Below are 26,233 nucleotides of genomic sequence, written 5' to 3'. Positions count from 1 at the left end.
ATTGTGAATTAATGACTGTATAATTAGTGAACATGTAAAATCTTTATAAATGCAATCTCACTTTAAATCTGATATTTTTTAAAAAGGTGAGTTCAAATCATCCTTCTATCTATCTATCTATCTATTTATCTATCTATCTATCTATCATTACTCTGTTATTTTAAAGAGCATGGAACTAGAAGACTAGTCAACAAAACATTCAGAAACATTTACTCTAACATTTTACTTATTTCTTCCCCTTCTCTGAACCAGATTGCATCTATATCAACTAAGCAATAAAATTAGCAGGAAAGGAAAGACTGGTTTAGAATTTCTCCATTACTGTTATTCCATGGGAATTCCTAGAGATTAGATCACTTCAGGTGCATGCCCTAAAATGGGAAACAGAATCAATGTAACCTAGTTTTTGACAGCTAGAAGAGCTCAACACTGCTCAGTTTTCAAGTGAAAATGTGGCAAAATGCAACCAATTAACTGCCAGAACTTTGCATGCTTTCTGTTTGGCAGTGCTGGAATTTTAACTCATCCAGATGCTTCTCTCTCTTTCACCTTCTGAAAGTTTTTAAAACCTCTTTTGTCTTACATATAATTTCCTTTGTGGGCCTGTCTTAGATGATGTAATTTTTTTCAAGAAAACAGGAAATAATGGCAACACTCACACTGGAAGTCCTGTCTGCAAGCTGTTAGCTTGCTCTGCAGCCTCACAGTTACAAGAACAATTGGAAAAATACAGCTGATTGCAGAACTGTTCATTAAGTAGCAAAAATGCAGGGATATGCGGGTGGATAAAATGATGGAGTCATGGGTGAGGAATCCAGAAATAATCTTAGCTGGACTGAAAGCTGAAGAAGGTGGTTCAGGGAGGAAACAGTTTCCCATCCTGCACAGGTTTCAGAAAAGCACATCTGTTCTGTTTAGAATAATAATGTCAGCAGTACAAGGAAGATAATTTTGTTCAAAGGAAGAGAACAGGATGATAGACTTGTCAGCTTGTAGACAAAGATTGTCTGAATGACTGTGGCTCACGAGTATGAAGAGCTTCTAGAGCAAAACTGAGTGCCTAGTTCTGCTCAGTTATCTACATTGCTTGTGGAGTAAAAAAAAAGTAAATGAAAAAGAAAAGTGGGAGAGGACGACAAAAGCAATCAGATCTTAGATACCAAAGATTCATGATCATCTGAAAGCAGTCATCAGAAATCCAGGTAATCCCAATCAAATAAGCTGCATTTTCTTAAATCATTCAGGCCTTTATAAGGCCTTCTGTCCTGCTTATGTTTTCAGCAAACAAAAAAATTCAGGCTTAGTGTTGACATTCTGATATGACATAGCTCACAACTCCTTGATAGTATGTAAAAATATAAATCTGTAATTACTAGACAGAAAGGAGAAAATGTCCTTGGATATTAAGACAAGTATAAGAAACCAGTAAATTTTAATTTCCTGTAAAATGTATTCTTAATGAGCATGCTCAATATTATTTTAATATATACCCTTTTATTATTTTCATAAGCTGATCAAATCAGTAGATGTGGAAAACAGTCTGGTTCTGGTTTTTAATAAAATCTTCCTTGCTCATGGTGAGAGAGAAGCATAGTAAAGAAAATTGCTTATTTTAATTAAAAGAAGAAATAGAACTCTTCGTAGTTCCATACATTTATAGGGAAAAAAATTCTCTCCAAATTAACGTATCAGAGAATTGTCTGTCTTGAAACAGCACATGAAGTTTTACCTCCTGCATAAGTCATATTCTGGAGAGAGGCTTTTGATGCAAAAGGTTTCATTACCCATTGCTACTCAGAAGACTCTAACTGGCAACTCTTACTGCATTTGAAAATTTCTAGAAATCCTTTCTGATTTTTTTTTCTTTTAAGGCTGAAGAAAGTAGATCTTCCTATTTGTAACTTTCCAACTTTCCTTCAAAAATTGGTCCATGCTTACCAGATATGTAAAACCAAAGGAAAGTGAAAACAAAATTACTAATGTGGGCGTAAAATATTATCTGTGCATATGCTGGACTCTGTACTCTGAAATTCCACAGTCAGTAGTTCAGATGTGCACTGGTTCATGGATTTTAAGACAAAAAAAATTACTTGGATTATCTCATCTCACTCCTGGTAGAGATAACTACAACTCTAGTATCCTGCAGTGACTGAGCACTCTGTACTGCCATCCTTATGCAAAAGTTTTGACACAAGAAAAATGTTAAATATTCTGCATCAGCAAAATGATCCATCTGCAACTACTGATGGTTTCATCAAAATTCATCCCAGGGCTGTGCACCACTGGCTCTCCTGGCAGCATAAATTTGTCCTGACTTAGGCATGACATACAATTACACATCTTCCCACACCATCAAGAATGTAAGATGTGTGGGTAAAAAAGGTAAAAATCTCATCAGCATAAAGCTAATTCCTATAAATTGTCTGAAAGGGTCTCAACCAGAAAAAGGTATTTATACCAGATCATCACTCTGCCACAGCATTTTTGATCTGGAATTATGAGTCTCAAAACCGACTTCAGTATATTGTCAATACATGTCTTCAGTCACCCATTTATAAAAGTAAATAATAGTACTTCTCCCATCTCAGATACTTTGTGGAATAAAAACTTTGCTACGGGTTGTCATAAATGTCCTCGCTAAACATCATCATCCGCCCCATCAAACAATGATTATACAAAGAAGAAAAATACGTTCAACTACTCCCAAAGCTCCAGAATTTCTGCAGTTACCTCACTAGCTCTCATGGTATACGCAGCATAACACGGAACTTTGCATGGAATTTTGGCTGGGGAAGGGTTACTGTTCTTTACAGTAGCTAGATTTGTGCTGGAAACAAGTGTTGGTAAATGGGGGATGTTTTTGTTACTGCTGAGCAGTATTTAGATGGCATCAAGGCCTTACTTGCTCCTCATGGGACCCCACCAACAAGGTGCACAAGAAGTCGGGACCACGGACCCAAGGGATTCGATATACCATGGTGTCATGCTTGGCATATAAAGCTGGGGGAAGAAGGAGGAAGGACCTGGCATATTGAGTGTGATGGTGTTTGTCCTCCCAAGTCAATGTTACACCTGATGGAGCCCTGTTTTTCTGGGATGGCTAACACTTGCCTGCCCATGGGAAATGAGTGAATTTCTTCCCTTGCTTTGCTTGCGTGCACAGCTTTTGCTTTACCTATTAAACTGTCCTTATGTCAGCTCATGAGTTTTCTTACTTTTATTTTTTCCAGTTCTGTCCCCCTTCCCACTCCAAGGGGGAGTGAGTGAGTGGCTGTGTGGCGCTTGGTTGCCAGCTGGAGATAAATCATGGCAAGGGCAATCTACCAAAATTATAATTGAGGAAAATTAGATTGTAACTAGATATCTAATATCACAACTAGAGGCAACTCGTGTCCTATCTGTCTGGTTTTCGTATACCTGCATGTAGTTGGAAGACCCCAGAGAGCTATGAGTAGACCCTGGCAGTGTGAGGAGAAAAACATGGTAATTGAGATTCATGACTTTTCATTCTTTGAGAGTTTACTTACATCATATAGCACTGTGACAGAGTACATGCAAGAGTGGAATAAAAGCATTCAGGTATCAGTTTGGTTCAGCACAAAGAAGAAAGAAGACACTTTTTTTTTTTTTTTTTTTTTTTTTTTTTGCTTTAGGATGCTTTTTTGAAAGTAGAGTAGTCAGGAGTTCTGCCCACTCTTGGGACAGGGCCTGGGACTTGGTATTGCCTGTTCATCACATATAACCAAAGTCACTGCATCTGCAGTTCTTAAAATTTCCTTTGTAATAGCTCTGTAGGACAGTTTAGTCTTGCCCATTGAGATGGAATATGACATGAAGCAATTCACTTTAAAAATCTGAAAGGAAATTTTGGGAAGAATAGGTAGTATTAGATTATTCTCATCTTTCATTTTTCTATCTTGAAAATACTCATATAACCAGAAGCTAGTTAAAGCTGCAGATTTTGAATACATTAAAAAAATGCCATCCACTCTAAAGATTCAGAGCTGAGCCAGATGGCACATCTGACTGCAGTGTATATGAGCCACTGTACTCCGACTGCTGTGAAAAGCAGAAACTGAAGCATCAGTGGATGAAGCTAGTTTACCAGGAATCTCTCTTGCAGCTCTGACCTAGGGCAGCCACTGTCTTTAAGTGGTGCGACTATTGCACATAGGTTTGAGTAAACATGTGACGATGTTGTTTTATAAATACCATGGAGGATAAAAAAGAGTGAAGTAAGGACCTTGAACAAAACAGAAGAGAAATGGAAGCAGAACATTGAAAAGCTATGTTATTTCTTCTCTTTAACACACGCAGGCATACAATAGTTCCTTCTGCACTTGGAATTCAGTGTGCATGAGTCAGCCTGTCCGATATCAGCAATTACAGCTATAAATGCAGAGCTATTATGCACACACGTTGTGTAGCTTGGGAGTAGTCTATTCTACCAGGAACAAAAAGGTCTTGAGCAGCTGCTTAGGGTTCTTAATCATTCTCAAGCAGCAAACAGGCAGTCAACTGCGCAGCCTTGCTTCACACAGCAGGGATACAGCCACAGCAATCTGCTCCCTGAGAAGAGCCCAGGGCCCTGTAGGAGAGATATTCTCTTGCGTGCAGCAGTGTTGCAGATGAAGTCCCAGCAACCTCCCATTTTCTTCAGAAGGAAATCTTAGCACATTTGTTTTCACAGCTTCCTTTCCACAGTCATTCATTTACACTGATTTATAGCCTTCCTCACTATCCTCCTTCTCAATTCTTCCCCCTAAATTTTTCCCTGAGGCCTGAAAAACTTAAACATGGAAAGTACGTGTTGGGAGAATTAACAACCTGGATTTTTTGCCTTCTCAGCATAGATGGGAATGACTAGGTGAACGTTGCCAGTGGCTATTCTCGTGTGGTCCTGTCCAGGGTGCACATGTCTGCTGGTGGCCAGCCCTAAAGTAGTTTTATGTGAGAAACAGAATTCGGAGCTCATATGTGATGAATGAAGAGAAACAAAATGAAAGGCAAGGAAGGTGACCCTCTGGTCCAGGCCAATAGGCTCAGCCCTGCACAGGGACTGAGAACAGGGGCTAAGACGGGCTGAGAAATTTGGAGCTGTTCAGCCTGCAGAAGAAAAGGTTGCATGGAGATCTCATAGCAACCTTCCAGTATCTGAAGGGGGTCTACAGGGAAGCCGGAGAAGAACTCTCTGTCGGGAAGACAAAGAGCAGTGATAAGAGTAATGGGTACAAACTGAAAGAGGGGAAATTTAGTTAGGAAGAAATTTCTCGGCGTGAGCAGCGGAGCCAGAGCCCCTCTGTCACAAACGGGTCAACAGGCGCCGTCACTTTTCCGTGCACCACCACGGTGTCGCACACCAGAGCGGCACGCAGCCCTCCACGGCCTCTCGCAGTCGCGTCTCCTGCAGGCTCGGGACCACCAAGGCGAGCCGCTCAGCCGGCCGGTGCCGCAAACAAGCTCCCAGAGCGCCCTCATCCGCAGGGCGAAGGGAAGCGGCGGAGGGGCGGGAGGGGCCGCGGGGACAGCCGAGAAGGCTCGCCCGACGCCCACCGAGCAGTCCCGCCGCCTCGCCCCCGGGACGGGAGGGAGGGAGGAGCCGCTGGCGGGAGGAGCCGGCCCGCGCACCGCCTCCCGCCGTCATTTGCCGGGGAGGTGAGGGAGTGCGGCAGTGCCGGCCGGGAGCGCCGGGGGCGGCTGCTCGGTTCCCCGCTCCGCTCTCGGGGTGCTCGGCGGGGCGCCGGCGGCGGGAGGACGCCCCGCAGGAGCGGTCCCGGTCCCGGTCCCGGTCCCGGTCGCGGTCCGGCCGCGGGCAGCGCGGAGCCTGCCGTGCCCCGCCGTGTGTCCCTTGCCGCGGCGCGGGCGGGCGCGGCGTGCCCGGGGACTGCGGCGAGGGCTCTCCGGTTTGTCTGATTGTGGGTTTAGGGCTCTTCACTTCGACCGCGGGAGAAGGGCTGTGGGGAAGGCGGGCGGCGCAGGGCGGAGGCCGGCGGGGTCCCCGAGCTGGGCTGGGTCAAGTGCTGAGCCGCGGCGGGTGCCTGTCCCCGCCGGGAGCTCCGCCGGCACCCGAGGCCTGAAGGACCGGCGGAAAACGTGTCTCGTTCCTGTGCTATGTGCGTGTGTGTCTCTGTCTGTCTGTCTTTCTGTCTGTATATCTTCGTTTCGAGAGGGGGGAGATTTTTCTGTCAACTTTCACGGACTTTTAAGTCTCTTAGATGTGGGACCGCAGCATTTTAAGGAAAAAGAGCATCCAACAATATGTGGGGGAATGGTGGGAGGTAGATTCCTGCATGCCTGAGGCGCTGGCTATTCCGGGATTGAACTCTGCTGCGGCTGAACGGGCTTTTCCAGGTGCGCGCAGCCCATCCCTGTGGAGGTCCGGCTGGGCGCTGCAGGGAGAGCAGCTGCACTGAGACATTTCTGCCCAAGACGCTGATTTTGCCGAATAGAGTCAGACGGCAGGAAAGTCTTTAAATAGTAAACTTACCTGTTAGTACCATAAAGAGACTTCGGTGAAGTAGCAATCTTTCCAATACCTACTTAGGTGATAAGAGGTTTCTGGATTATCCTCTGCCCCTGCCTTTTCTCTTTAATGCTGCCTCTTAAAAGCTAAGCTAAGGTACATGCTGTTGCTTTAGGAAAACTTGGTGTTGATGTTGTTATCTCTCCTTAAGGAAATGTAAATACACTTGTTTCGTGTTGCTTCTGAAAGGATATTGCTTAAAGTGGAGAAACAGAGGGTTTGTTCCTTCCGTTTCGTTAGATAGTTGTGTATTTATGCAGATGCTTTGACACTAACATTTGGAGAATGTAAGGTGGGGAGGGCTTAGATCAAAGTTAAACCCACAGAAATTCTTCTTAAAATGAGCGTAACATAAGGAACATTGGTGGTTTTGAAATTTGTGAATGTATAGTGTAGCACCCACTGGGCTTTTTTATGTTGCAATGTAAATTTATAGGATGTTTCTCTCATGGTTTATTATGGTGGAGATGTTTGTAATGAAGTTCATTAAATTGTGTCTCAAAATTCTTCCATCTTCAAAGTAGAGAAGCCTTGTTCTGATGAATGCCTAATGTAGTTGTTACTCCGACTCTTTCAGAACATAAATAATATTTAATTTGTCACATCTCTTTCTCCACCCAAATATTTTTTCCTATCCATAATCTATTGGGTTTTTTTCCTTATAGCCATTTCAAAACTGATTCAGAAAAACCAAAATTGAACATAATTATTCAAATGTCTTTTGCTCTTAAAGATCAGTGTCTAATAATTCATTTATTGGGAGAAAATGAAACAGGATTGTAAAAATGTTCCTCTTAATTATTTTTATTTTACTGTATTACATCTCTTTCATGCATTCTTCCCTTCCCACAGTTAGATAAAACAGGGAGGTGAAAATCATATTCTAAGTCTAGGAATTGATCCTTAAACCATTAAAAGCAGCAGGAAGTTTCCTTCTCCAAGTTCACTGGGTGCTAGTTAGAGGCTGTCTTTAGTTATGTATTTGGATGTTCTTGATATTGGGAGAATTGAAACACGTGCCTAAGCATTTGCTCACATGTTTTACTATAATAGGGTGTGTTTGTGGAATGGTGTTCTCTCCTTATCTAGCCTGTAGGGAACTAAAGAGTTTCTTTTTCACTTTTGACACCAGCAGAATGGGCTAGAAACTAGAAAAGCTACTTTCTCTGTGGTCATGTAATGTGCTCCATGTACTGTTAAAAATATGCTTAGTGATTCTTCCAGTCCTGAACCTACTGTGCCTAGTCTGTGTGTTTATGTTCTGTGTAACCAAGGTGCATTAGGTGTGTTGGTATTCTTGGCTGCTTTAGAAACTGGCAACAACCTTTCCTTGGGCATCTGGTTGTAAGGCACTGACTCCTGCTTTCCCCCCAGCTCATGTTTGGTTTTAAGGATAGATAAGAGCTGGCACAGCTTCCATGCACTTTTCAGCACCCTGCACAGTGCAGTGCTGTGCTAGCGATTGCTGGGAGCTTGCCTTAAGATTTGTCTTATGAAGTGATTGAAGAATGTACACTTGTTGGTGTTGCAGTGCCATTGCTTTGGTTACTTGATCACCTCCTATGAGAAGGTGACCTGCTCAGTGGATGAGGGAAAGGCTGTGGGTGTAGGCTACCTGGTCTTTACTGAAGCCTTTGATACTGTCTCCCACAGCATTCTCCTGGAGAAGCTGGCAGCCCATGGCATTGCTCTCTCTCTCTGTTGGTTAAAACAACTAGCTTGATGGCCAGGCTCAGAGAGTGGTGGTAAATGGAGTTACACCCAACCAGTGGCTGGTCACAGGAGATGTTTCCCAGGGCCCAGTAATGATGCCAGTTCTTTTTAAGATTTTTATTGATGATCTGGATGAGAGGATTGAGTATACCCTCAGTAAGTTTGCGGACAACACCGAGTTGGGCAGGAGTGTTGATCTGCTTGAGGGTAGAAAGGCTCTGCAGAGGTATTTGGACAGGCTGGATCGATGGGCAAGGCCAGTGGTGTGAGGTTCAACATGCCAAGTACTAGGTCCTGCACCTGGGTTACAATTAGCTACAGGCTGGGGCAGAGTGGCTGGAAAGGGGCCCAACAGAAATGGACCTGGGGGTGCTAGTCAACAACAGCTGAACATGAGCCAGCATGTGCCCATGCGGGCAAGGTCAGTGGCATCCTGGCCTGTATCAGCAACAGTGTGGCTAGCAGGACCAGATAAGGGATTGTCCCCCTGTCCTTGGCACTGGTGAGGCCACACCTCGAGTGCTGTGCTCAGTTCTGGGCCCCTCATTGCAGGACAGACATTGAGGTGCTGGAGCATGTCCAGAGAGGGTCAGCAGAGCTGGTGGAAGATCTGGAGCACAATTCCTGTGAGGAGCAGCTGAGGGAGCTGGGGGTGTTCAGCCTGGAAAAAAGGAGGATCAGGGGAGTGCAAAGGAGGATGTAGCCAAGCAGGAGTCATTCAATTCTCCCAGATAACAAGCAAGAGGGCAAGGCCTTAAGCTGTGCTAAGGGAGGTTTAGATAAGGTACTAGGAAAAATTTCTTCACTGGAAGGGTGGTCAGACACTGGAGAAGAGTGCCCAGGAGAATAGTTTAGTCATCATGCCTGGATGCGTTCAGAAGATGTAGACATGGCTCAGTGGTGGACCTGGCACAGTCAGGTTAACAGCTGGACTCGGTCACTTGAAGTGTCTTTTCCAACCTAAATGATTCTGTGATTCTACCACTGGTAATTATGTGATGCCATATTTGAAATTTATATATTGTAGAAGCTAAAAAGCAAACGTCAGTCATCAGACAAAATAAAATGTGCATTTAGGAGCATGTCAATGAGCAGTTGGGTATATATTTTATTGATTAAACCCCCATATTGCTTAATAGCAAGCTTTACAAAAGTTAACTGCAGTGGAATGCTTTTTAAAATTAAGTCTTTGCCTGCAGTAGTAAGCAGGGATTGGGAACATGGTCTTCATGTCTTCTCTGCTGGACATCCTGCCATTTGGTGTTAGGTACAGTTTGGATCATTCCCTCTCTAAGAGTAATTTGTATTTGAATCTGTTTTGTACTGTCACTACTTGTTATGGGCTCACACCACTGATACGCTGAATTTTATTTTCCCTAAATAGATCAAGTGTCTGATTTGTCATTGCAGATTCCTGCTGTGGTTATGTGGTCATCTTGTCTTATTCTTCACATTTGTACAGTCTCAAAAGAGCCTTTTTACTCATGCGTGAGCAAGAAACTTGAAGTCCTCCTTCAGTGAGCTGGAAAGTCCGTTTTTTTATGTTCCCTCCTCCTTCTCCAGTTGTGACTAGAAAACCGTATCAACCTGTTGCAAGGTACAATTTACCATTTTATTTTTATTTCCTCCTTGTAGTAAAACTGGTCTCTTTTGTTTGTCATCAGTGAAGTAGAGGGAAGTTGCAGGTGTTGCACAGGCCTTTTATATTGTCTAGATGTGCTTGTGTTTTGTATTTTGAATGATGAGATTTTTAGAAACATAAAGTATCAGTAAGCTCGCAGTGGTTTCTTCAGTGTGTCACAGCTATGATCTGCATCATAATCAAAAACTAAGTTACTTGCAAAATTTTTTGTGGTGCTGTGCATTTGCATAGTCACAGGATGCTTCTATCTAGTAAAGCAGATGATGATGACCATTTTATTAACTGTGCTCATTTTTGTTGCTAGCTCTTTTAGCTCGAGATTCATGTGTTTTGAGACTGCATGCCACCTGGCTAGCCCCCTTTGGTTTTTATATGATCCTTGTTACTGCAGTATTTGAAAATCTGTATATAGTGATGTACCTTTTAAAATGTCTCTTTGAGACCAGGGGAGACACGTTACCTACCCTGGAGCTGAGGCACAGAGGCTGAAGGATTCATTCAGTGCTGTATAAGAAGTGTGTGACTGCAGGTCAAGACCCAGTGTTGGTAAGATGATTTTTATCCTCTCCTGAAGGAGACTAGTTCGCTATGAATTATAAAATTCATCCTATGAAAAAAGTATCAGGCTTCTGCAGTCAGGTTCCACTTGGCTCCTTTTATCTCTGTGCAAACTTAGGAGTTGGCAGTATTTTGGCAAGGGAAAATATAAACTGGAAAGTCTGTCTTGATGTCCTTTGGAATTTTTAGTTTATGATCACAATTATATTACATATATTACATATATAATATATAAGCATAAATATAATATATATTATATAAGCATAATGAACACAAATACAAAGATCCTTTGATTGCACAAATACTTAAAATCAATACTATTCAGTAGTAGAAATATTGGTGTCATTTGCAGCAGTTGACAGTTATTAACTCTTGTTAACAACCCCAGAAATGTAACTGTGCCATTTGAACTGAAGGAAACTGCTGCCATTTAAGAATACAGCTTGGTGAGCAGTGCAGTTGAATGAGATGTTGCCTTCGGCACCAAACAAAGCTGAATAAAAATGCTACAACTGTTATGGCAGTTTGCCACTTTTTTGGCTGTGGTTGCACAACTGTTGGTAAGGCTTTGTGATAATATCGGATCACTGAACTGATCTGAATTAAAAACAGCTTTGCAAGAAGAAAAGAAATTAGTGTGAAGGGCAGCTGTCTTTCAACTGGCTCTTTAACTGGGGCAATTTGCAGGTTCAACCTGCACTTGTGGGGTTGTGCTGTGGAGGGGAGGGTGTAAACAGCAGTGGACAGGCATAAGAGAAGTGGAATTCATAGACTGAGACCTGTTAGCTTCTCTTCTCTTGAGAAGATGATTGTGTAGATGAGATTGGTGTCGATGTTCATTTGGTCTAGTCGAGAGAGAAACTTGTTGTTTGGTTTTAAGAGCTGATGCCTTGTCCCTGGCCTGAATCTCACTTTCTGTGCCCATCTGGGCTTTTTTGTTTCTTGTTGCAATTTCTAGCAGTATTAGCTAGTTTTACTACTCTGTACCAAAGCCCATGGTCAGATCAGTGCCTGCCAAGGGAGTGAATGGACTGGGTTCTCCTTGGGCTGTACACAGAGATTCCCATTCTTCACTATCTGGGAAAGTAATTTGCTTTTTTTCTCCTGGTGAGTTTGTTTTCACAAGAAGTTCTTGGCCTGAGTAGCAGTGTGAATCAGCTACATGCCAGAGGATACATCCATGCTAGCTTAACTACAGGGAGCTACAGGTCAGCCAGTCTCACCTCTGTGCCCAGCAAAATCAGGGCATAGATCCTCCTGGAAACTATGCTCGGTCACATTGAAAATAAGAATGTGTTTGGTGCCAGCCAACATGGCTTCACTAAGGGCAAACTGTGCCTGAAAAATTTAATGGCCTTCTATAACACGGTTAAGGAATTGGTGGTTAAGAGCAACTGACAGCACCTGCCTGGACTTACACAAAACATTTGCCACTGTTCTTTATCTCTAAACTGAAGGGACATGGATTTGACACATGCACCACTTGTTGGATAAGGAGTTGGCTGGATGGTCACACTCAAAGAGCCGTGGTCAATATCTCAATGTCCAAGTGGAGAGCAGTGACGAGTGGTGTCCTCAGGGGCTGGTATTGGGACCGGTGCTGTTTAACAGCTTTGTTGGTGACAGGGACCATGGCATGGAGTGCACCCCCAGCAAGAATGCTGACAGCACCAAGCTGTGTGGTGTGGCCAACATGCTGGAGGGAAAGGAAGCCATCCAGAGGGAGTGTGTCTGTGACAGGCTTGAGAACCTCATGTAAATCTCATGTAGGTCAACAAGTCCAAGCGCAAGGTCCTGCATGGGGATTGTGGTGATTTCAAGCACAAATACAGGCTGGGAGGAGAATGGATCAAGAGCAGCCCTGAGGAGAAAGGCTTGAGGTTGCTGGTGGATGAGAAGCTGAACATGACCTGGCCATGTGCACTTGCAGCCCAGAGACCCAACCACATCCTGAGCTGCATCCAAAGCAGTGCGGGCAGCAGGGCGAGAGAGGGGATTCTGCCCCTCTGCTCTGGTGAGACCCCACCTGGAACACTGCATCCAGCTCTGAGGTCACCAGCACAGGAAGGATATGGACCTGTTGGGGTGAGTCCAGAGGAAGGCTGTGAGGATGATGTGGGGGCTGGAACAACTTTCCTATAAAGACAAGTTGAACAAGTTGGGGATGTTCAGCCTGAAAAAGAGAAGGTTCTGGGAAGACCTTAGAGCAGGCCTCCAATACCTAAAGGGGACCTGCAAGAAAGCTGGTGAGGGAGTCTTTATGAAGTCCTTTAGTGATAAGACAATGGGGAATGGCTTTAAACTGAAAGAGGGTAGGTTTAGATTAGATATTACAGATAAATTCTTTACTGTGGAGGCGATGAGACACTGGAACAGGTTGTGCAGAGAAATAGTGGACGGTCTGTCCCTGAAAGTATTCAAGGCCAGGTTGGATGGGGCATTGAGCAGCCTGGTCTGCTAGTAGGGTTGGAACTAGATGATCTTTAAGAGCACTTTCAATCCAAACCATTCTGTGATTAATCATAGCAGGGGTACCTGTCACTCTCCAGGTCTCAGCATAGCTATTTCAACAGCAGCAGCTGGGGAACAGGGAGATACCAGTGGCAACCTGATGGTAGTCCCAGGTCTGTAATGGAGCTGGTAGCCTGTGCTGGCCTCTGGTCTGTGTCTGCAGCTCTTGCTGACTGGCATGTGCAGAAAAGTTTCCCAGAGCTGGAATGGCATTACCATTTAGTTATGTAAAATCTTGTGAAGTCTCCTGCCATTAGCCACTGGACCATGTGAGCCAGTAAGTGATTCCTCTTGGATTTGCTCTTGGATTACAAACTGTTGTTTCTTCCCCAAATCTTAAGCTGATTTTTTTTTCAGTTCATGAAGAGTCAGGGCTTTTTGATAAGAGTAATGCAGTGGCCATTGAGGCCATGGCCATGTTTAGTCTGGCAGAGTGCACTACAGAATCAAAACTATCTCAGATAAGAACACTGAACTTTATTTTCAGTAGTTCTGTCTGAGTTTTTTGGATCACTGTGTTACTTAGTTACTTCAGTGTCAAATTTGACGTTCAGAATTCTGTATAGGGATGAGTCAGCTGTGTCACGGTCCTTTGTCTTTAGTGTCTGTTTCCCTTGCTCTAGGGCCTTACAGATTTGAGAGGACTTGCGTACTGATTTGTCTGAATATATAAATATTTTTGTATGCATAATTCTAACAAAACATTGCTAAGAAAATATATAGTCCTATTCAGCTTTTTTTTCTCCAGTATGTTTGCTGACCATATTAGAAGAGATTTATCTGAGGATAAAGAGGTTTCCATGCAGTGTAGTGTTTTGGTGTATGAGTCAAGGTAAAGATCACTATACCTTTACTTTCTTCATTGTGCCATACCTAATCAGCAGACCCACACCTGCAGGTACTGATTGGGATCTCCTCTGTATTTTTTTGTGATATGTTTTATATGAGATTCTTCACTGAGCAGAGGTGGTCTGGTGTGGAGATTGCCTCTTACTGAGCCAACCCAGCTCCTGGTCATCAGGCTACAGAGTGATTCAGTGGTGCTTCTGTGGATAAACAGGTAGCCTGCAAAGAAAAAGGCTCGTGTGGCTTACCTTGCATGAAGGAGCACACCCTTATGACAAAATTGAGCTCCCAGCTTCTGCCAGAACTTGTGTCTTTGCTTGCTTTTGGGTGATGTGGAAGTCAGTATTGATAACTGTATAAGGTATGTGACAGTGCATGTGACAGGCACACAGAGAAGCCTTTGAGGGACTGGTACTTTAGCCCTTTACACCCTACTTAACTTTGAGGAATAGAAACTTTCACATTCTGAGTGGTAATGGAAGCTCCTGGGAGGGAAGAGAGATGTCCACCAAGTTTAGTCACTTTGTTCAACATGAAAACAAAGGAAGTATTGTGAAGAGCTTTCTGGCTAGAAAACAGTAAACCTTCTCATTGGAGTCCACAGTTTCTGGTTTTGTTTTTAGTACAAACATGATGATGTAACAAGTCATCTTGTTAAATAATGATACTTGTATGTTTAATGTTATCAGTTTTTGTTTACACTATAAACTTTTTTGCCAGCTATTCATAGATTGCTGTAGTAGCTTAAGTACTGCAATGGAAAGAATATTATTTTGTATTTCTCAGGGGCAATAGAAATCTAAATTGGAAACTTCCTTTGCTTAGAGGCTTTGCTGGTCCTTCTACTAGAAATAGTTTGAAACTACTGGGAATGTGGATGAGTAAGGGTCATGGTCTTTCTGGTCACTTCTTCTGTGTGTTGTTAGACTTCTGCTGAAATTTGTGGTGCTGATTGCCTACAGAGATGTGGTGCTTCTGAGACTACATTAATCTGCAGGCCTGTCAGTGTGGTGATTCTTAGTGTATGTGGAAAGCAGAGATGGCATTGTTAAAGAGGTGTCTGTTTTCTAGGCAGAAAATCACCCATGGAATATTATTACATGGTGTGCAAATAATGGAATCTAAGTATGTGATACTAAAAGTACCTAAAATTGAAGCACAAATACCTGTGTAATTTTAAGAGATCTAAAATTCTGATACAAATAGACAAAACAGTGAAGCTGTTAGTGTTGATAATGAGAATGACCTCTTCAATAAACAATCCGTCCAATGAGAAGAAGGTTGACAGAAGAAGATTAATTGACAATGTGAACGGCAAATTGCTTTTTATTTATATAGGAATACCTTCGACAATGTTCACTGTTGAAGTGGGTTTTTTAAATATATAAATATATTTTCAGAGCCAGGTCTAAGGAATGAGTAGTTCATGAATATTTAGGTTAAGATTGTTCCTGTACTGCTTCTCATCTGAAATGTATTTTTTATTCAAAGTCTTATGCTTAAGTTTTTGAAAAAATAAAAAAAAGAAATTCCAACAGTAGGAGGAGTGTCCTACTTGTTAGCCTGCAAAGCTTTAATTAAGTCTTGGAGTATTGTAAACTGTCATCTCTGCTCAGTCCCAAGCTCTCTGTCTGTAACTATGTAGAACATGAGCAACTAATTTTTGACCTGCCCATGGAGAAATATTTTAATTGTCTGCATATGAAAGAGCAGATTCAGTGTACTGTGGTGTTCTCATGCAAAATAGCCGAGAAACATATGAATGTCTAGCAGGACTGTGTGTTTTGGAAGGTTGTCCCAGGCCTTTGTTTAGTGTTTACAAGGTTGCTTCTTCTCTTTCTCTAAGTTTCTATCCTGCTACAGAGCATACCAGGTTTTGTTGTGTGCTGGTGTCTATCTAGGTGTGACTTTTGTTGTGTTTTTCATACACTTATGCTGGAATCTGAAGTATTACTGCAAACAGACAGACATCTAGGACTGTCTGTGTTATTTGACTACCTGTCTATGGCACAACAGCAAAACTGGAGGTTTTGAGCAGCAAATGAATACTTTGGGTCATCTACAGCCCCATACAGCCTGCAATGAGGGCAGTGTTTCCTTCATTTTTTCCTTCTTACCTCAGCAGACCAGGTTGTTATTATTGTTATAATTATATGAGCACAGGCCTTCCTGTTGTGCTGTTATTAACAAAAGTGAGCATACAAAGCTTCAGGATAAAAGAAGAAACATATTTGAAAGCACTCTTCAGAGTTACTGTTTCCCAGCTTGAGATTATTGCGTTCTGCTAGCAGCTGAATTGATCAATTCACTTCCTCTTTTCAGTAGCAACCCAGTAAGTCACTAAATTATTGCTTTGCTGATTAGTATTCTGACTTTTCTTTATAGGCTTGTTTCTAAAGGGGAATCTGTGCCATGTGGTTGTCTCAGTCCTAATTTTAAAAGACACTCTGCTCGCTCTGGGAACGCTGATAGTATAGTGCAACACCAAGAAAGGAGATTGCTATCTCTGTGTTCCAGCAATGTGCATTAACAGTATTTTCTTACTATATGAATAATTAAAAATGTTCTTTAAAACAGAAGCAAGAGCCATGATATGCTTGGTCTTTGGGGGGTCCAGCATCTAGACTTAGCTGTATTTCTTTGGGGTCTGAAGTCCACTGTGCTAAAGCCCAAACAGAACATGTCTTGCATGTTACTGACTTCTGAGTTTATTTTTATAAGTCTCATCATACTTTTGATAAGTGTTTGTACCTACCCAGCTTCTGTTTTGTGTGCTGTATGTCACAGAAGTGACAGGAACTCTACATGGTGGAGGATTGACATATCAAACGATCATCTGAGAGCAGTACCCTCTTTACCATAGTTTCTCCAGGGAAAATGTTGTATAAGGATTCCTAGAGTAATTGTGTTCTGTGGGACTTTGAACTTGCTCAAGAAAGATTTCTGTAGTTTAAGCACATTTGTGATCAAACCATGATTTTGGTGCAGCCCCAAATCAGCTGTGCATCATAGGTATATCCTACTTAATATTTTTTGGTGCTTGAATTTATTTACCTGTGATGTAAAGGTGATAACTTTTTAACAGTTGTTTGACCATATGTGGGGGGGTCAGTTATTAACTAGTAAGCAGCCATGTACATATGCACTAAGTGCAGTTACTGTCATCTTGACTCGTTGCATTTTGTGCATATACGTTGCACAGACTATCTGTAATTCAAAATTGCCCTTTGCATCTTACCACTGATGCCAAGAAGATTTTTGTTTTTTATACATTTTCCATATATTCGTAGCTCTGTAGACTATTATTATATAGTTATATAGCTCCTTAACTGACTGTAGTAATGTCCTACCCCTTCACTTAGATTTTAGAACAATCAGCTAACCTTCCTGGAATCTTATTTAGTCTTGCCTCTATAGTGAACCAAGAACATCTTACTGCCTCCCAGTATCATAGACATAATAGACCTTGTGGGGGAGTGGGGGGGGAAGGGGGGCAAAAAGGAGGGATTACTTAATTAAGTGTTCCTCAAATTGGATTGGTTCTGTTAAGTATGCTAATTTGTTAAACTTACAAAATTGTCAGGGTCCCGTATTGCATGTGCATTTTGCCATATTAGCACCATGAAGGACCTTCATTAAAGGTAACCGCTTGTGATTTTAGGCATCACCACTTGGATCACAGTTCCAAGCTTGGTATGAAGTGACAATCTATGACAACAGAAATTTGAAACCTGATGAAAACCCTTTTGTGTGGTGCCACTATTTGTGTTCCCTTTTAGTTGTCTCTTCAGGCTTATTCTCATCCACACTGTCCCTCTGAGACTTGTAGGAGCTGAAGTGGTAAGATCTGAATCTAGGTATTTCTTGGACAAACAAGGGAAACCCTGCTGGGCATAGCTGTGTGCCCTGGTGCAAAGGCTGAAATGGGTCTTCTACCTGGTTAGCTTTTCCATACTTGCCTGCATTTCTGTTATGTGGGCAAGGACCCATCTGGCCTTCACTAGCAATTTTCCCAATGGCAGTCTTGCCAGTGCTCTAAATCAGCTTTGTGCTCGGTGGTCTGGGCAGATGTGCCCCAGGCAGAAGGCAGGCAAAAATGCAGTGTTGATGCAGGTGACTGATGGTGAGGAATTGAGTATCTGGGGGACATGTAATGTGGTACCATAAGGAACTGATGCACATTCGTAGTCTCTGTCTGGTTTGGGTGTATGTTAAACTTAAAAAAGAGTATTGAAAGTCACCTACGATTGAAGGACTGTCTGATCTCTTTGGTTGTGATGTGATACTATAAAAAGGAGTGTAGATTTGCATGTTTCATTCTTCTCACATCAGATTGTATTTGAGTAATTAGAAGTTCTCTTTGAACAAAAAAAATTACTAGGAAGCAAACATCCAGTGTGAATTGTAGGACAAAAACCTCCATCAGAACTAATTGGTATTGGTAGCTAATTTGCTTGACTTAATTTTTTTAAAATAATAGCATATATTGTCATAATCCAATTTAGGTTGTACATTTGCCTTTTAAAAGATGCTAATGTTTGGATTTGTGTTGGGTTTTTTTCTGTCACCCTGAGACAGGCTGCCAAAAACAATGGAGTGATTTATTTCAGAAATATAAGCCATAGTAATTAAGATAAGACATCTTTTAAACTTTTTCCATGTATGGCATTGTTGCAGCTCTTACTAGAGCTGAATTTTACTTGTTCGTGGCAGCATCCCTGTGCCAGGCTGACTTTGTGGTCAGAAAGACCTTGGAAGTCACAGGGACACAGCAGTATCAAGCTGCTCATAGCTCTTTTCAAAACTCGGGGACTTTCCTGTGGCTGTTAGGGATTCAAGGAAGTGCTTAAATCTAAAATAATCATATTCAGTTTATTTTCATCTGAAATTACCTGGTCTATTCATATGTTGTTCATAGATGTATTACAGAACTTTGAGTTGAATTTATGTAGCTAACAAATGTGATCTGAAATTCCCTCAGCCTTGATGTTCAGTATATTTCTGACTTAATGTGCAGTGTCAGACAGCACCATTACCTATGGCAAGTATGAAAGCACACAAGTACATCATCTGTTTAGTATGAGGTTAAAATGTTAACATGAGGTTAAAATGCCAGTGACAATTTCAGATGAAGCTAGATGTATAATATCAGATTGTGATAGGAAGTAATTTATAAGTACTTTGCTTGGCTCTGAGTTGTTGGATTTTTTGGGGAGGGGGGGAGGGTGGTGGTGGTGGTTATTTTTTTGGCTGGGGGTTTTTTTTGTTCTGTTTGGGGGATTTTTGTTTGTTTTTTACTTTGTTTTGTTTGTTCATTTGGGGGCTTCTGGGTTTTTTTTGGTGGGTATTTTTTGTTTGGTTGGTTTTCTTTTTTTTTTTGTCACAGCCCTACATTAATAGAAGAATGTAGTTTACCTGCGAATAAATGGTGGTAAAGTCCATGATGAGAAGTGTGGCTCGTAAAGGTGGAGTTGAAAAAAAAATACTTCAGGGTATTTTTGTTGGCTGCTACTGAACAATGTCTTGATTTTTACATAGACCTTCAAAGCAGAAAGAGTTTAACTTCAAACTTGAGGTGTAATTACAGGGACAAAGTTTCTTTCAGGGGTTTGACATGTTTGTTGAAATGTAAACATTTTTCTCAGCGTTTGCAACAGTGTAATATTGTTCTAAAGCATCACAAATGACATGAAGTATGCTAGAAATACGTGGTTTTGTGAAGTAGTTTGACAGAGTAAATAATTAGGCTTAGTTAAAAAAAGAGACTTAATTTTTGCATTTGCAATAATCTCTAGGGATCCCAGTGACAAATGCCTGACTGGAGTTTAGTAACTGCTTGGGTTTAAATTTTGTTCCAGTAGCAACCACATGAAATACTTGGGTGTTTGCTTGCAGTGTTCTTAGTATTGTTTATCTTTTTATGCAGAGTGCATTTCACACAGTGGGGACTACTGCATTTAACAGCAGAAAAAGTGCAGCTGAAGAGGTTGGAAGCAAACAGAGTTTGACTTAGGTGTTTTGGCTAATTGAAATGGGCAGCAGCTATTGATACAGGGAGATGGATGTTCAGAGTCATTCTGTGGGACATCAGAAATATTCAGTATAAACACAGATTCTGTCAATTTTTTGCTTCCACCTATCAGCTGTTAGTGATATTTAGAATGGGCTTTGCAAACTCTGAGAAATACTGTATAGTATGAATCTACAAAACAAGAATGATAGTATGTCTTTAATATACTGGAGGTTGGGATTTGCAGGAGCATCCCCAGACTTGGAAGGGTGAAGAATAAAATCTTCAGTGGTTTTCTTAAAGCTTTTATGAGATTTGCTGGACACAGTGTCTTCACCATTAAAATTAAATGTAAACTTTCAAATACAATTTTTATAGAGTACAAAATGCAACTTTGCATTTTATTGAAGAATTGAAGTTGTGTGGAAATGAGTAGTTCAGCAAGCTGCAGCTGAGGTAAAAACATTTCATGAAGTGCAGTATATAAGGTCTGGGCTATACAAGTTTTTGCTTTTTATTAAAAGCTTGCACTTAGATTGTTAATCCTCTGCAGCAAGCTGTCCCTTAAAACCTGGGATATGAGATAAAAATCAGAGCTAACCCCGTAAGACACACTGGTGCAGTTCCTTCTGGCAGAAGTGAGGGTTCCAAAAGTCCAGCCTTTTATGTGAGAGACTCTCAAGGACTAAACAAGCAAGTTGTAGGAGCATGCACATGCTACTTCCCTCCCTCTGTTTAAGGGCTAACAGAGGAAGAGAAACACAGTGTGGTGAGTACAGGAAGGAGTAACACCCTATGATGAGGCCCATGTCCATGCTGTGCGTTTCCTGTGGTTTGTCACTGTGTTGCAGGACAGCAGAGCCTGTTTGCTCTCTCTGTGCAGGGTAAGCAAATGCAGGCTTTCAACCTGCTTGTGCTGTAGGCTTCCTAAGAGACTCCAGCAGCACACAGAGTCAGATTTCACTTGTAAAATGTCTATGCTATCTACTGGGCCTTGACCATGTATTTCATGCCATATATTCTTTTAGGTGGCTTTATTTGTACCTATGAAATATTGGAATATATTCTATTCTGCCACATGTGTTCTCTTGACATGCAGCACTGTATTCACGTAAGTGAGAATCAGACCTGGTATTAAGGGAATAATTAGCAAAGTCAGTAGTTGGGGAGTTACAAGGTCATTCATGATACTTCCATCTGTTCATATACATTATCTTCAAGAGAATAAGGCCCTCTACAGGGAAAGAAAATATTTTAGTGAACTTAATGCTCAGACAGTGAACCATCATTTTAGATGTACGCAGTGGGTATTAAATGTAGAGGGAGAAGAAGTATACCATTTGCTACAGTTTTAACTTTGTCGCACTGATAGCGGAGAGCAAAAGTGAGTGGCAACAGTAGCAAAAGCCAACTTACAAGGAATATTATTCTTAGATATCCTGGGAATTTGTATACATGAGATAAAATAATCTCAACTGTGCTGTGTTCTGCTGAGTTAACATGAAAAATCATCACATGGTTGTCTTTAAAAATCTGTGTACAGTGGCAAGCTGTATCCCTACATATCCGAGTTTCACTGGGAAGAGAAATTCTCATTCCTGCTCAGCCAGAATTGCATTGATTTAGATGTGGCACATGAAATGTGGTTGGCACTGCAGCAGCTCCTGTACATCCTATTGGCAAGAAATTTTTTTCTTTTGTGTAGCAATATGGCCTGAGAATCCCAGTAATCAGCAGCAATTTTTGCTAATCGAAAATGTCTTAAAAACATGCAATGAAAAGTAGTAGATTCTATAGTATTGAATGTATAAACTTTATGTATTGCTTGGCCTGTAAGTGTCTGTGCTTCAACTACATGAATGATTTTGTCTCTTGCTACTTGTCCCACTGCTAGAAGGAAATCTAGATGTTTGGTAAGGTGCATAGTTCCTCCTTGAAGTTGTAACTCAAGAAAGCTTCTTGTTAGCAAGTTAGAATTCCTAATGTACTTTCTGTGCAACTCAGACACTGAAATTGAAAAATGCTTTTTCCAGTTGCACTGTTGAAGCATTAACAGAGCTTTGCTGTGCAGGCATGAAACCAATAAGCAGATTTTTCTTAGTTATCAGGAAAGGAGGGCAAAGCTGTACTCCAGATCTTTGCAAACACTGATGGCTAATCCTGACAACCAAAATCAGGAAAAATAAAGATTCTTGTCCATCATGGTGTTTCAAGAAGCAATTGTAATAAGTGCAGTTAAAACTCCAAAATACACTGTTTTCATACAGGATTGTAAGAAACGAAGCTGCTTTTGTAAGTTTTAAAAATATATCTCCTCTGTTCTTATTGCTGGACTCTCATAAAATGTGGTACAGGTAGTCCTGTCTGGAGCTACAGCATATTGCAGATACAGCCTCTGGGGCCTTCTCTTTTTTCAAATACATTATTTCTTAACTCCAGGACTTTGTTTTAAGTCTGTGCTAAATGCAGCTCCAAAAACTACTATTTCAAGACAAAATAGTTTTTAAAAACTTTCATGTGAGATAGCTCTGGTTTTCTTTCTCAGGGAGTTTCCTTAAATACCATTCATCAGAGACAAAGTGCCTGTTGTAGGTTTGTGAGCCACTGGTAACTTATGCATGTCGTTTGACAATAAAAAGTTTTAGCAGCAGAAAATTTTAGAGAGGAGAGAGTATCAGGTTGAGGATGATGGATGAAAAACCACTCATTTGCTAGTCTGTTGCACAATCACACATTTTTTTTCCCTTGCTTTTCTGCACTGCATCAAGATGCACCAATAACTCACTTGCCTGTATTTTATCTAGCAAGGTAATTTTCTGGAGTGGGGAACCTACCTCTCCTACTTCTTGTGTTTATCTTTGTGTTTTCCTTATTCTCTTGAGATTTGGATAATATACTTGTTTGGGATGACATTTACAGAGATCTGTGTAGCCTGGCTCCTGTGTGAGATGTGAAACACTTTGGGCTTTCACTATTTATGCTCTAAAATGGGGATAAGAGAGGCATCATATATATGAGAATAAATACTACCTTCACTTAAGTATATGTAAATATATAATAAAAGCATCTTTTACAAATAATAATGGGGACTGAATTTTGTCAGACTAGCAGACACTGGATTTGTACTACTTTACTGTGTTCTTAATAACTAATGCAACAAAACGTACATGTGCATTTACTAACAAAGTGGTATGCTGTTGTTTCCTTAGGATTAGTTTTGCTGTTCCTGTTCCATGAGGTTACTTCCAAAGCTACTGCAGTAGAGGAGGGGGTTTTGTCCAATTTGTGACACAAGTACTTCCACCTTTTTTTTTTTTTTTTTTTTTTTAATATTAAAAAGCCCCCAGGAGCAGGTTCTGCAAGCAACCAAGCATCAAAGCAGTTTTACTAAGGTCATAATAATGCAGAAAGTAAAAAAAACCCACATTTCTTCAGAAACAGCTTGCTTTTCTTATTTTTGAGCCATTTCTTGTGATACTGAAAGTTGTTTCTAGTTATTTTATAAATGTCGTCCAGAAACACACCTCAGGGGAGTGGATGTGGATCTTTTGTCATTAGCTTAGTCAGTTTTGGCATTATCATTGCATTTTTGAAATTATTACAGGCCAGTGGAAATAGTGGTGCATGGTGCCAAGTGATAGCAGGAAGCTATATTGGGAGAAGTGTGCAGCGACAAAGTTAGAGTGCGAGAAAGTGGTGGTGAAGCTTTCTCATATAGGAGCACACATACTGCAGCATGCTGTCAAAATAGCATTGATTTAATGAGCTGCAAAGGCAGCTCTTGGGCTTATATCTCAAGTTTAACACTGATAAAATGGTGTGTTCTGCAAAAAGCCTACTTGGAATGTATTTATGGAATGTCTTCATGTTCAAAAATATTAATAAATTTATTTTGACACAGGGTGTTGGCGTGGGGGGGGAATCATGCTGTATTTTTTCCCTTATTATTAAATATGTATATTCCTGGTAAGAATTATATAACAACAAGCTGCAAAATGGGAAAAACAAATGTGTTTCAAGTCACCCTGAGAGCATTAGTGTAGTTAACGGGGAAATTTAGAGATTAAGCAAGAAAATGTCAAGCAGAACTGCAGATCATTTGAAATCACAAAGGTAGTCCAGATGTTGAAAAGGAAAGAATGTTAAAAAATAATTTTTTACTGATTACTCTGAGTTCACAAAGGAACAAACCTGATGAATGACATATTCATAGCTAGGAATTATGTTGTCATGTCCAGGATGAGGCACTGAGAGAAAAAATCTGGCCCCTGTATGGTGTCTCCTTTTCTGTGGGATAAGGAACAGAGGCCTCAGGCACTGCATGTTGAGTGTGGTGCTTCATGTTTGGGCCTTGCAACAGACAGCACGTGGCTGAGGTCTGTGAAAAACTACAAGAGGTGGACTCCTTCTCTGCTTTAATAAAGCATACACAGATTAGTTCTGCTACTGTAGGATGAATATAAGAGTGAGAGAATACAAAGCTGTTTCAGTGATGGAAATACTTTCATATGAAGTATTTTGTTTGTATACAAATACAACTTTTGTCAGTGCAAAAGTAGGAGGTCTTCAATTTCCCTATCCAGACTGCTATGAACACATCCAGTGCAAGATATCTAGAAAGATGATCAGGGGGCTGGAGCACCTCTCCTGTGAAGACAGGCTGAGAGAGTTGGCATTGTTCAGCCTTGAGAAGAGAAGGCTCCAGGGAGACCTTATTGCATCTTCCAGTACCTAAAGGAGGCCTACAAGAAAGCTGGCGAGGGGTCTTTGACAAGGCCATATAGTGACAAGGGCAAAGGGTAATGGCTTTAAACTGGGAGAAGGTAGATTAGATATTAGGAGGAGATTCTTTACTGTGAGGGTGATGGGACACTGGAAGCGGTTGCCCAGAGAATTTGTGAATGTCACATCCCTGGAAGTGTTCAAGGTCAAGTTGGATGGGTCTCTGAGTAACTTGGCCTAGTTCCATGCCGGTGGAGTTGGAACAACATGATCTTTAAGATCGCTTCCAACCCAAGCCATTCTATGGTGCTATACACTGCTATACTAAAATTAGCACATGAATGCTCCTTGCTGGAATTGTGGCCATGAGATGTAAATCACAGTAGTGATAGCCTCTGTTTATATCTCAGGGCCTATAGTTAAGCTTGTATGTGACTTGGGAGAAAAATTGTATGCATAAAACCTTTGCATTTTCTGGTCCCTTTAATCTGTGATCTCTTTTGCATGGTATGATGACAGAGGAAAAGAAAGGGTGCATGAAGACTAGGTGCCCGTGGTAAAGGCTCTCTGTTATAAAAATAAAAAAAGGTATTGCAGAGATGACCACACTTATTCAAACCTTCTTTATTGTGAGTGGGCTTCTCATCCCCATGAGGCTGATTTTGGACCCTGATAACAGAGGTAAGAAAGAAATTGAAATTTATGCCTTTGTCCAATTTGCAAGAACAGTGTAACAGAACTTTTGCAAAGTGGAAGTTAACTTCTTGCTCCTTTGACTGCTTCCCTTAGTTCAGAGGGTCCTTTTGTAACCAGCAAATTATCCAAACAGAGAATATGTAAATGTAACTTTTTGCTATAGATCAGTGTGCACCTAGACTTCCAGATGTGTCTGTTTTGCATGGAAAAACACCATTTGGAGGGTCATCACAAATGTGAACAGTAATTCAATCTTAGTTGCCTGACAGGATTTTAAAATATGCTTTACCAACATGTCTACTAAAGATCAATATATTTGGAATAACCATGCAGGAGGATGTTTCCCAATTTTGACAGCATGTACTGTAGTAGAAGCAGTGTTTAATATCTTCCTGAGTTTTTCAGGATGTATTGTTGCTTCTGTTTTAGCCAGAGCTATGCATATAGTTAATAGTTTAGATTGATCCATCTGCAACTATTGCTGTATTTGATGTATTCCTCACAGAGATGCATTAAAATATGCTTGGGGTTTTTTTCCTTGGTTTTTTTTTTTTTTCTTAATTAAAGAAAGTAAAAAAAGTTTGACTTCTTTGCTTTCTTCCTTACAATATAGCTATCAGCTCTTTATTGACTTTTTAAATGTATTTTTTATCTTCCCCCGAGTATCCTTTTGACCACTCAAGTTTAACGGCACCAAAGGCCTGTTTTTAGCAAACCAAAGCAGGAATAATTTCCTATGTGTTTCCTGTTAATATTTATTTTTCTCCTACTTTGGTTCCCTTGCTCTTCATCCACTACTGCTTCCCATTTTCCCATTTCTCCTTTCTTCCCAGTTCAATTGTGCACAATCTCTTGTTGAGTCTCTCCCTTCCCTTCTTGCCTGTTTTTATTTTTACTTTGTTTCTCATCCCAAATTGCTCACTGTGTTCTCTTGCACCCTTCCTGTCCATTTTATGCATAAAAGTCTTCAAAGTCAAAGAAAGTATGCTTTTTAGCTAGATTTAGTTTTCTT

At 41.1% G+C, this 26,233-nt stretch overlaps 1 protein-coding gene across 9 annotated transcripts in view; it reads left to right on the top strand.

Annotated features, from left to right (window-relative positions):
• Positions 1-5,667: 5,667 nt before the first annotated feature.
• Positions 5,668-26,233, top strand: part of PIP5K1B (phosphatidylinositol-4-phosphate 5-kinase type 1 beta) — a 102,466-nt gene continuing 81,900 nt past the window's right edge. The window contains exons 1-3 of one of the 9 annotated variants that reach the window (XM_069000867.1): positions 5,668-5,903; positions 9,699-9,833; positions 10,325-10,424. The gene's annotated coding sequence lies outside the window, so the exon portion shown is untranslated. Of the gene's footprint in view, positions 5,916-5,935; positions 9,834-10,319; positions 10,425-26,233 lie in introns of those variants that run through there. The other 8 variants (XM_069000865.1, XM_069000868.1, XM_069000864.1 and 5 more) reach the window with 8 other exon arrangements.

The sequence above is a fragment of the Aphelocoma coerulescens genome, assembly GCF_041296385.1.
Source record: "Aphelocoma coerulescens isolate FSJ_1873_10779 chromosome Z unlocalized genomic scaffold, UR_Acoe_1.0 ChrZ, whole genome shotgun sequence".
Classification (NCBI taxonomy): Eukaryota; Metazoa; Chordata; class Aves; order Passeriformes; family Corvidae; genus Aphelocoma; species Aphelocoma coerulescens.
The sequence above is the reverse complement of the archived record's forward strand: the minus strand, read 5'-3'. Positions and strand labels throughout refer to the sequence as shown.